A 10,966-nucleotide genomic window follows, 5' to 3' on the forward strand; every position below is an offset into this window, starting at 1 on the left:
ATCCCCACCCCTGAAGAGAAGGAAGCTGCACCCAAAGCACCAATTCAGATGTTCCAGAGAGGAGTCTGGCCTTCCATCCAAGACATATATGGAGCTTGAGCTGCATTGCTCCTACCTGGGGTTTACTAGTTTGCAATATCTGAGGAGGATTTACTTTAGGATTCAAGGAGAAGGGGGTGGGTGATCCTTAATTAACCAAACTTTGTGGCAAAACCCAGCCTTGCCTTGGCACACAAGTGAGGAAGGGAAAGCACGTGGATTCCACATTGACTTGAGAAAATCTCATCCTGCAACTGCATTCTCCAGCTGCACACAGGCAGATGCAGATTCACTCTCCCTAATGTCCTAAGTAAGGACACAGAAGCTTTTGTCTTCTCCGTCTGTACATCTTTAAAGATGACACAATCGATGAGGAGCACTTCAGCAAAAGAACCAAGAAAATACATTTATGCTCTGGTTCTCAGACAGAGAAAATTACAGGCATAGAGAAATAAGAAAGACACTGTCACAACTAATTCCAAAAATTAGCTTCTACAAGGAAAAAAATACAAATAACACTAACAGCTTTCAGTTTCTTGGATTTTTTTTTAAAGCAAAACAGTATAAGCAAAATTCTCATTATAATTTTTTTCTCTTTCAGCCCTTGCTCCCCAAGCAGCACAAGCTCATTCCATGTCTGGGGGTCAACACCTGAAACTGGACTGCACCATGAACAAAACTGAAATTGGCTTTCTAAATATTGCTGCTTGTTTAACAAAAAAGGCAGAGAGAAAATTAGATAAAACTACTTTGCTTTATTAGAGTATAACAATTTCTTCCCCCCAATTACTTCATAACTACTTCCTTTTTCTTTTGTGACTTTCCACTATGATTTCAATCCTTTCAAATGCAGTGATCCAAAGTACACATTAAAAAAGTATGTGTATCCATTGGTCATTCCCCCAATGCTCCTTTTGACTGTAAAGATTATTTTACAGAGCAGAATGTTATTTTGCTTATTTGAACATTAAAAGGGCAAGCCTATTTCTTCTTTGTACCCTCACAGAGGCCAGAGTTTTGCACGTTACTGAGGACCAAAGGTGAAGGCAGCAGTATTTTTGGCAGGCTCCAAGGAACCTCTTTGCAGCAGAGGTGCTCAGCAAAATTATTCTGTCAGCAGCTAGGCTGCAGCACAAGCTGTGAGCAGCAGTTCCAGTCAGTGCTGTAGATCAGTGTGTATTCAGTCAGGAGAAAGTCTCTCTTCCCTGGTTTTGGTGATACAATGTTCACCTCCTTCTCCTCAGCTCTGAAAGGGATTTGTTCTTTCTTTTTTCATGCGCCTCTACAAAAGTGGCTTACGTGTCTGTGAGCAAAAGCAGACAGTTCACGTGAATCAGGTGCCCTCTGGGATTAAATGGGGCTTAAAGATATCCCAGTGTGAGCCTAAGACTCTGGAGTTATGAATGAAGCCCAGCTGCCAGAGACAATGTTTCCAATGCTTCCAGCCTGACCTGGCAGCAGGGAACAGGGCAGGTTGTACTCAGATGCCTCTGGGAAAAACAAGTGGAGAGTTCCTTTAGGTCACTCTACACCAGCATCAGCACCACCAATCCCCATGGAAGGAGCTGGGATTAGAGCTGAAATACATTTACTTAAATATCCACATACTGGTCAAGCCCACTGACACAGCCATGGCCAGAAATTCTCTGCACTGATCATATCAGTATGGCATTCATTTCACACTCCCCATCATGATAAAGCCCAGAGCAAGGCTGGGCTTGTGACATCATTCCTGTCACAAGAAACTTTCATACAAGCTCACATGCATCTAAATTACATGCCAGGTATAACCAAGCCCTTGGAAGGGCCAGGATTTACCTGCTCAAACTGATTAGCTGGTAAACACATTCTAATCCTCACCTGGACACCTCCATCCTTCCATACATGACTAGCACACCAGCACAGCTGGAATCCAAGGATTCATCCCACAGATTTGTTCTCCTGTAGCACTACCATAGCTACCTGGCCTCAGATATTGGAGACAGCCTTGCACATGGGGCTCCCAGCGACTTCAGTGTGTTCCTTCCTCTTGAAGGGATGGATGAATGTTGCCTGTAAACACTGTTAATTACTGAGAACCAGAGCAGTCAAGAACTGGTACAATGTAAGAAAGGTAAAAAAATTTCCAATTTCTTTGAAGATTTGCCAGCAAAGCTTGACAATTTAAAGCATTCCACTTTGTTATTTTCCCTTTATCACAGGCTCATGGGAAAAAAAAAAGACAAAAAGAAAAGAGAAGATTTAACAGGCAAGAATAATCCCCTTCTGTATTCTCTTCATCTTCCAAACAACTGGTATTGTTTCTCCAGATCTCCTTCTCAAAATCTTCCAGAAATTCAGTCTCTTACCTGAAACTATTTCTGAAGATGCTTGTTCCTACCACCACAGCTCATCATAACTTAGTGGTTTCCAACATGCGGTCCAGAGAGCTGGGAGGTGGATGATGGGCTGAGAACATGCTGTGCCTTGACAGCAGTCTGGGATTCACTGGACTTGGGAACCACAGCCTCAGCCTCTGTTGCTTATTGTCATTTTGTCCAATTTCAACTTCACTTAGATTTCACAAAAAATAAGCAACTTACAGGGGATTATTCCAGGTTTTCTTAACATAACTCTTGCAGTTTTTTTGTTTTGTTGTTTTTCTTTTTCTTTTCTTTTTTTTTTTTTAAGAAGGAAAAAAACCCACAGAAAAGTTTCTAATTGCTACTTAGGCAATTTTGCAGTGAGGTCACCATATCCAGACTACAAGTAGGCTAAGATGCTCAAGTGATACAGACTTTATATGATCTCTCCTTCTCTGTTAAATTAAACACAGAGCAGAAGAGTCCATACAATAACTAACCATAAGAGGAACCATCTAACACATTTCAACATAAAGTGGTCATTTATATTCTTTGCTCACAGCAGATTTGAGAGACTAATTAATGAAGAACTCCTGTTTGAATAAATCTCAATTCTCTGCCCTTAGTCACTACTTCCTAAGACTACCTATGGCTGTGAAGACTGGGGAAAGGAATAAACAAGACTTTACTAGAAACTGTGCTTACAATATCACCAAGGTTGGTTGGTTTGTTTCTCTCCTCTCTCCCCACCGCCCAATAAACCTGAATATTAATATTTCCTTTCCTACAGCATTCATGGAAATGGAGATACATGCTATAACTAATTTCACGAAGTGAAGGCAATAAATTAAACTATCAGCAGACAGATTTGTTTAGCAAGAGAAATTTTCTTTAGGCACAATAAAACTTCTGATTTACACAAGTGAAATATGGGAAGTCAGTCAAGGAACAGCCACAACCTGTACAACCAGAGCTCTTTATCACTTTAGTGGAACCAACCAAGCACAAATAAAACCAATAAAAACCAGTGACAAAGATGCAAGTTAATGACACCAGAAATTACACAATTCCTTTCCTTCACCTTATCTTGAAAGTCGGAATTTGCTGCGACGCACTTGACTGCCTTCCAAGACATGCAACTATAGGATCTGCACCACAAGGCAACCTTACTTCAGAGAATCACAGACTGGTTGGGGTTGGAAGGGACCTTAAAGAACATCCAATTCCAGCCCCCTGCCATGGGCAGGGACACCTGCCACTATCCCAGCCCCATCCAACCTTGAACACTGACAGGATGGGGCAGCCTCAGCTTCTCTGGGCAACCTGTGCCAGGGCCTCACCACCTCTCACAGGGACAGTTTCTTCCTCATATCCAAACTAAACCTCCCCTCTGTCACTTTGGAGCCATTCCCCCTTGTCCTGTCACTCCAGGCCCTTGTCAAGAGTCTCTCTCCATCTTTCCTGTAGGTTCCCTTCAGGCACTGCAAGGCCACAATGAGGTCACCCCAAAGCCTTCTCTTCTCCAGGCTGAACAATCCCAGTTCCCTCAGCCTTCTAAACTGCCTTGCTAAGTCTCACCAAGAGTATTTGCTACACCAGTGTCTGATAAGCCACAGCCATTACTCCACTGAATGGGAATGTGCTCTAACAGCTGCCTGTTACCTGTCTATACCAGCCACGGCTCTCACTGCTGAATGACTGCATCCCACATCCCACAGAGAACCTCGTACGCAGAACACAAAATTCCCTTATAGTTCCAGGTTTCACAGCTTGTTAAATTATACTTTTAATTACTGTTAAACAGGCTTCATTCTACATATCCAGTTGCTACTGTTTGAAGAAACAGGTACTCCTACTAAATCCTTTCCTTGTGATTAAATTTGTTCTCCTTTCCTGATCTGTGAACACCGCAGAGCACAGAACAGAGCAATCTAACTTCAGCTGTTGTTTCTGTTGTAAGAAACAGCAGCTGTCTTTAAACAATGCAGTGCAAGGCTTTTGTCTGGGGAGCTACTAATCTAAGCTTTCCTCTTCATACAGGACTCAGCAGGCTAAAAATTAGTGACATTTTAAGTGGAACAATTCTTTCATCATCAGGCTGATATTTGGCTGCCGTTCTGGTTACCTCCCTTATAAGGCACCAGCAAGAGGGAAGGGCAGGGAAGACATTATGCAACTGTTCATTGTAAAAAGTAATTAAACCAAATTTTAAGAAATGTAGGTAATAAACACTTCTCCAATATACAAAATGAAAAAGGAGTCTGATGTCATTGGTCTAAGGTCTGCCATTTCTACTGGGCTAATATGGGAAAAGCTGAATTTCTCCTGAAAGGAAAGGTTTTCCTCAGTTTTTATAGGAAATAGTGGAACACTGCAGCCTATGAATCACCCCTGCCTTCTCCAGAGTCTGGTTCAAATGTAGCCAATCAGCCAAAGAGGTAGTTCTGCCCTGGGGAGTGAAGGGGCAATACTGGGACATCTGCATCCTGTCCCCTCCTCTGTGCACAGGTGTGATCCATGGAAATCTAAGACATCTAATCCCAAGTAAAGTCTAAAGGGTTCTGCGCTGAGGCCATCCACATCTTGGCTGGTTTGTACACAACAGCCCTCCTGCAGACAAGGAAATATCCTTTGGAATTTACCTATCAGTTCAGACCTAAGCAGGTTTTTACTAGTGAAGTAATAAAAAAACTGAGACTTTTACCCACAGAACAGACTCAAGAGTCTCCGAAGTGGCAGGGATCTGGCAGGAAGAGGCCCCCTATCTGTCCTTTGTGGGGTTCTCAGTGATCCTGGAGAAGTTCATGGCACAGCACAAGCATGCCAGGGAGCTATCTCCCCCTCTGTTGCAACAGGGACAGGGACATGGAGCCTGTAGCACCAGCAGAGCCCCCTAAGCACACAGAGCTGCTCCTGCCCAGCTCCTTGGCTTGTTTCTGCCTTCAGCAGCCATTCAGGGTAGTCAGGTGTCCTACTGAAGTGATGACTTTCATTCCCTCCTTGTCCCTTGGTTATGGGAATGGAGGCTATGACTACTGCCCCTTCCATACACTCCTGTGAATGGAAGCCGAGTGTCTTCGCCACTCCTACGGTTTGGTGTGACCCAATATCTTCATTCTAACTGTGTTTCTCATAAGCATTATTCTACTACAGTGGCTCATAAAAAGGGCCTTCAACCAAGTACAACTCTCTGGGAAGGCCAAGTTTTCCAAGGGTTTGTCTGGGTGATGGTTGGCTGGGTTTTGTTTTCCTACCAGGAGATTTAATTGCTAAAATACCTTGGCACATTTTATAAATGCAGTACTTAATGTGACATTACACACAGTGCTCTCAGAATTGTAAACAATTCTCTTTATTACATGGAGTAGAAAAAGGTTTCACAACCTTTCATCTGGTCAAAGACAAGAAAAATATTTTTTGTTTCCCCTTCTGTGGAAGGAAATTTAACACACTCCAACATGCCAAGGTCTTTGCTAAGACTGGAGCTCCTCTACAGCATGCCAGGCTCAAACTCTGGAACATAAGAGACATAACTAATATAAGTTGCAATACAGTAAAGACTCTTCCTCTCCCATACAGATTCGAGTTATCCCCTTTCTCCTTCCCATTCATTCTGTCACCTTTGATAAACTCCATCTGTTTGCACAACCTGCACACACCAAACTATTACTCCATCTTGGCTGTTCCCTGTTACTAAAAGGTGAATAGTTGATTCCCTTTTTACTACTTCAGGACATTCTCACTCTTGTGAAATCCCATAAAACCAGGCTACCATTTTAATCAACCACTGCTCCTTTTACTAGTAAAAACAAAGACAACTGTTCCTTAGACAATCAAAATCCCACAGAAGTAGTCTTCCAAATTCTAGGTCTCTCTTTTCTTCACAATCTGATCAGTAGTAGCTCTCATAAAACCATGGGTCAGCTAACAAATTTGCAAGTTTGTAGGTATAAATATTAAAGACACGCAACACAAGCCAAGTTTCAAGTCTACAGTTCAAACCAGAATACAAAATCCAACACCTAAATTACCAAGAAACCAGAAAAACAGATATTTGAAGCATAAAAATTAATATTCTTTCTTGATCCACCATTTCCCTTCACTTTTTAATCATTAAGAAGTATTTAATGAGATATCAATGCATGCCTTACAAGACTACCTGATTTCACAAGTACAGCAGTATTGACTATGATAACTGCCCATTTTAATACTTCCCATACTGATCAAATTATTTACAACAAGGAAACAGTTTTTCTTGATCATTTATTTCTTCCCCTAGCTCCTGTTTTGTTTTATATTAAGAGGAAAATGTTCTGTTACTTCCCAATGCAAATACTGGAGCAGTGAGACTGCCAGAAATTATTCTGTAGTTTTAAACTACAGACTTGCAGGATTTTATGCACTTATCAAATTATAAAGACTGCTCTGCTGCACTTGAAAACTAATTTCTGAGTCTTCAAGACAAGACTCTACCACCTTAAATACAGTTCACTATTTAAATTCATAGCACAAAATAAATAACTCTTCCCCGAGTTCCTACCCCACAATACTAAATTGGCTTACCCCAGTATAGCAATTTTTTGCACAACAAAAGCTGTTATTTATTCACCAGACTTAGAAAAATTCTGCACCAACCCATCTCAAAAATTAGACTCTAGTTATTTATCAAACCCATATTTTCAAGCCACAGCAATGCAATTACCACTAGTGGCAGGTCTGCTCTAAGTGCAGCTATATGTTGGAACGAGCAACAAGAGAAGATTAAATGATTTTGTGGACAATTGTATGTTTGATTTATGTCAACTGCCATTACCCTAAGACACAAAGCCTCTTTCTGGGAGACTAAAAGCAAACCATTTACCATATAATATCAGCTTAGCAGGCTTTGTGCTGATGAATACTGCATTCAGAGAAGCAATTCTTTTCATTGCAATTTCCATGTCTACCCTGCACCTCCTGGAATACAAATATCAAAGTTTATCAACTGGCTTCACATTTTAACTAATGCTCAGCTTAAACTTGGTGGGAAGAACAACATTTTTATTGGAATAAACATAGACTGAGCAAAAACTGAATCTGTAGGGAGGAGATAAGCTTTGAAAGCAAGGCAAACCCACTGCCTAGACAGATCCAGCGGACACAGACAGTGACTAAGCTCCTTGTGGTCACTACAGGATTCAAGAGCCATCCCAAACTACAGCAGTAACCCAAATGATTAAAAAAAATTCCTACCCACCATTCAAAGTCTGGGGACAAAAAGACAGATGAGCCAAGGGAGGCTACACAGATCTCCTGAGGAAGAACAGGTGAGCACATCTCAGGCACATGCTCTGAACTCCAGCGTGACATCCCATATTGCTCCAACCCAGGAGAGTCCCACCAGGGACTCCACTGCGGATCAGAGCACCCGAGGGCAGCTCACACAAGCAGGTCCACAACAGATGATCTGACAGACACCCAAAAGCTCTGTTCTCCTGGGAACATTCCCTCACCAAGGCCACAGGCCTGGTCCAAGTCCACTCAAGTTAATGGTGGGGTGTGCATTTGCTGTTTGTTTTTTTAAGACAGACTAACTTTCTGAAAAAAAAAAGGTAGAAAGAAATAAAGCATGATACCTGTCCTCTGTAAACATTTGCTTCTGAATTCTGCTTAGCTAGTGGCTTGGGACTTGTTTTCCCCTGAAATGTTTGAGAAATAAGTGTTCAGAATTTTTTAAAGCTCTGTCAAGCAAAAATATTTAAATTGACCATACAGTATGCCATGTACATTATGAAAAACAAATGAGTTCCCACAGCTATGCAAATCTGACTTTTCCTATCCAAGACATTTCTTAACAAAGCCAGGAAAACATGTCTACATATGGCACAGAAGGTAAAATTGCAGCAATTCTATTGGATACAGTAAAAGATTCCTCACATGCCATGAGGGTGCCCACTGATCATCACCTCTCAGGTCAGTAGCCTGTGGGCTCCTATTTCTTTTCACTCTTCAGAGTCAAATTAAAATCTGATATTCTTTCATTCCTGAAGGATAAGGAATGAAAACAATTTTTCAGATTCCTGCATATATTCAGGCACTCTGCTTTAAGTGACTTTAAAAAACTGTAATCAAAATACTGAATCAGTACACCTGACAAACCCCAACAGCTACAGTCAAAAACCCCACTGCTCTCCAAAAAGAAGGTAAAAGCAAAACCAATACATCCCACCAAATATCTTAGAGCAAACTTCTCTTTAAAAAAACAAATAAACAAAAAAAATCAACAACAAAAACCACAACAAACCCAAAAATGAAACGTCGGCATTGCTTTTGAATCAGAGGCTACATCAAGGCTCACTTACTCGAAGTCTGGATTTTGCAAGAGGAAGCCAGGTACATCAGCGGAGGCACGCGTGTGAACTCTGCTATTCTAACCCAAGGCGCTCCACATCAAGTAAAACCAAACAACAACTGCGCGACCTCTGCAAGTTCCCGGCATTTAACTTTTACCTGAGTCAATGAGAATTGTCTAAAGACACAGAGCACGAGCTGGACAGCCAAACCACGGGGGCCCCAATCCCAAACTCCTCCGGCTCAGCACAAGGTTTGGGATTTGCTCCTCCCGCGAGTGGAAACTTGTGAAGGTTGTTTGCTTTTCTAAGCGCATTACGGAGATAATTTCGTCCCTTTATTTATTTATTTCTAAAGAGGGCAGGACACCCTTAAGCCCAGAGCCACGTTCTGCAGCACGAGTACAGCCCAGCCCTGACCCTGCCGTCGGGGTCTCCGCACGGCCCCGGCCCTGCTCCCCCCGCCGGGCTCAGCTCTGTCCCCGCACCGACACCCCCGGGGCACCTCAGCCCCCAGCCGGCGGCAGGGGGACAAGCCACCCCGGGGGCTGCGGGAAGAGCCAGCCCAGGGGCTGCGGGACGAGCCACAACTCACCCCGGGGGCAGGAACACGAGGCACCCGAGGGGCAGGCGGGCGAAGCGCCCCGCAGCCCAGAGCCACCCCCGATCGTCCCCGCAGCCGAGGCTGAGGCTGCGCTCCCACAGCCTCCACGGCGATGGCTGCTCCTGCTGCCTCACGGTGCGGGGGGGAGGAAAGAGCGGAGGCAGGGGGAAAATTCCCAGTCTCCAGCGGCAGCGTGCCGGGGCTGTTTCCGCGGGCAGCGCCGGGGCGGAGGATGCCCGGCTCCCCTCAGGACCCGGCTCGCCTCAGGACTCACCTCCCGCCCGGTCCGAGCGCGGCGCCGCCCCCGCGCTAATGGCAGCGGGCGGGCCCGCGGCGGGGGCCGATGTTTACCCGCCGGCTCTCGCGAGAGCCGCGCGCCGCCGAGCCCCGCGCCGCCATTGGCCGCGCCCGCCCAGCCCCGCCCCTTCCCTCCCAGCCCCGCCCCTCCCGCCCAGCCCCCCGTCCCGCGGTGGCGGCGGCGGCGGCGGCCCCGGGACGGGGCGGGCAGGGAGCGGAGCGGAGCGCCGGGGCTGGCGCGGCTGCTCTCGTGCTCCAGCCGGGCCGTCCCTGAGCGCACAGCACAGGGTTGTGTGTGTCCAGTCGGCTCTGGAATATCCCCGGCGAGGGAGACTCGCCATCCTCTCCGGACTCGGTCACTGCCCAGGGAAGAAGTTCTGCCTCCTGCCCGGGTGGAACCTCCTGGGATCAGTCCCTGCCCGTTCCTCTGGTGCCATTGCTGTGCCCCCAGAGCAGAGCCTGGGCCCTGCTCGGAGCGCTCCCTGCAGACAGGGACACCCAGGGCTGAGGGCCCCTCTCAGCTGGGGCTCCTCTCGAGGCTGGACAGCCCCAGCTCCCTCAGCCTTTCCCTGCCAGAGATGCTCCAGGCCCTAAATCATGTCTGCAGCCTCCGCTGGCCCCGCTCCAGGAGCTCCATGGCCCTCCTGTGCTGAGGAGCCCAGGACTGGACACAGCGCTCCAGATGTGCCTTGCAGGGCTGGGCAGAGGGGCAGGATCACTCCCTGACCTGCAATCCATGCTCTTCCCAATGCATCCCACGGTCCTGTCCCTCCAGCCCAGCATGAACCTTGGCACTCAGCGTGCTCTGCCAGTCGGGACTCACTGAAGGGTCATGGTTGTGACAGGTCTCACAGTCAGGAGTTAGACTGGCCTCAGCTGTGCAGAAGGCAAATCTGTGAGCTCACACTGGAGGCTTGACAAAGGACATAGAGCATGTGGAAGTGAGGGAAAATTTGTCTTGATGTCATCACTTGACTTGAGGAGAGTTGCTGATGAGGAGGACTTAACTGACAGATTTGATTTATTTTACCTCGTTAGTCTTTATGTAGACATAAGGAACTTAGGAGTTCTGTGCACTAAGGCAGATTTCTTGCCCAGAGACCTCACACTTTCAGGATCTACAGGCAGACCCAGAGAATCCACCATGGACCTCCCTGAGCAGTGTGAACCTACCTGCTGAGACCAGCTTTTGAAAGCATTAGATTTGGTAGGTTTGAAATAAAAGAAGCCTAAAATATGCATGGTTTGACTTGAATGAGGTGCAGGAGTGCTTCCTGAAGAGACTGACTGTCCTTTGGGACATCTGAACCCCGGTCCCACGTTTGAAACCTGAGCTAATGAAGTTGTGCACTCAC

At 45.8% G+C, this 10,966-nt stretch overlaps 1 long non-coding RNA gene across 1 annotated transcript; it reads right to left on the reverse strand.

Annotated features, from left to right (window-relative positions):
* Window positions 1–2,754: 2,754 nt before the first annotated feature.
* LOC137474287 (uncharacterized) lies at window positions 2,755–9,177 on the reverse strand. The gene is made up of 3 exons (XR_010999274.1): window positions 8,327–9,177; window positions 7,997–8,059; window positions 2,755–5,894 (listed from the first exon to the last, which is right to left on the reverse strand). It is a non-coding gene; the product is annotated as an uncharacterized lncRNA (long non-coding RNA).
* Window positions 9,178–10,966: the final 1,789 nt, after the last annotated feature.

This window comes from Anomalospiza imberbis, chromosome 5 (genome assembly GCF_031753505.1).
Source record: "Anomalospiza imberbis isolate Cuckoo-Finch-1a 21T00152 chromosome 5, ASM3175350v1, whole genome shotgun sequence".
In the NCBI taxonomy this organism is placed as follows: Eukaryota; Metazoa; Chordata; class Aves; order Passeriformes; family Viduidae; genus Anomalospiza; species Anomalospiza imberbis.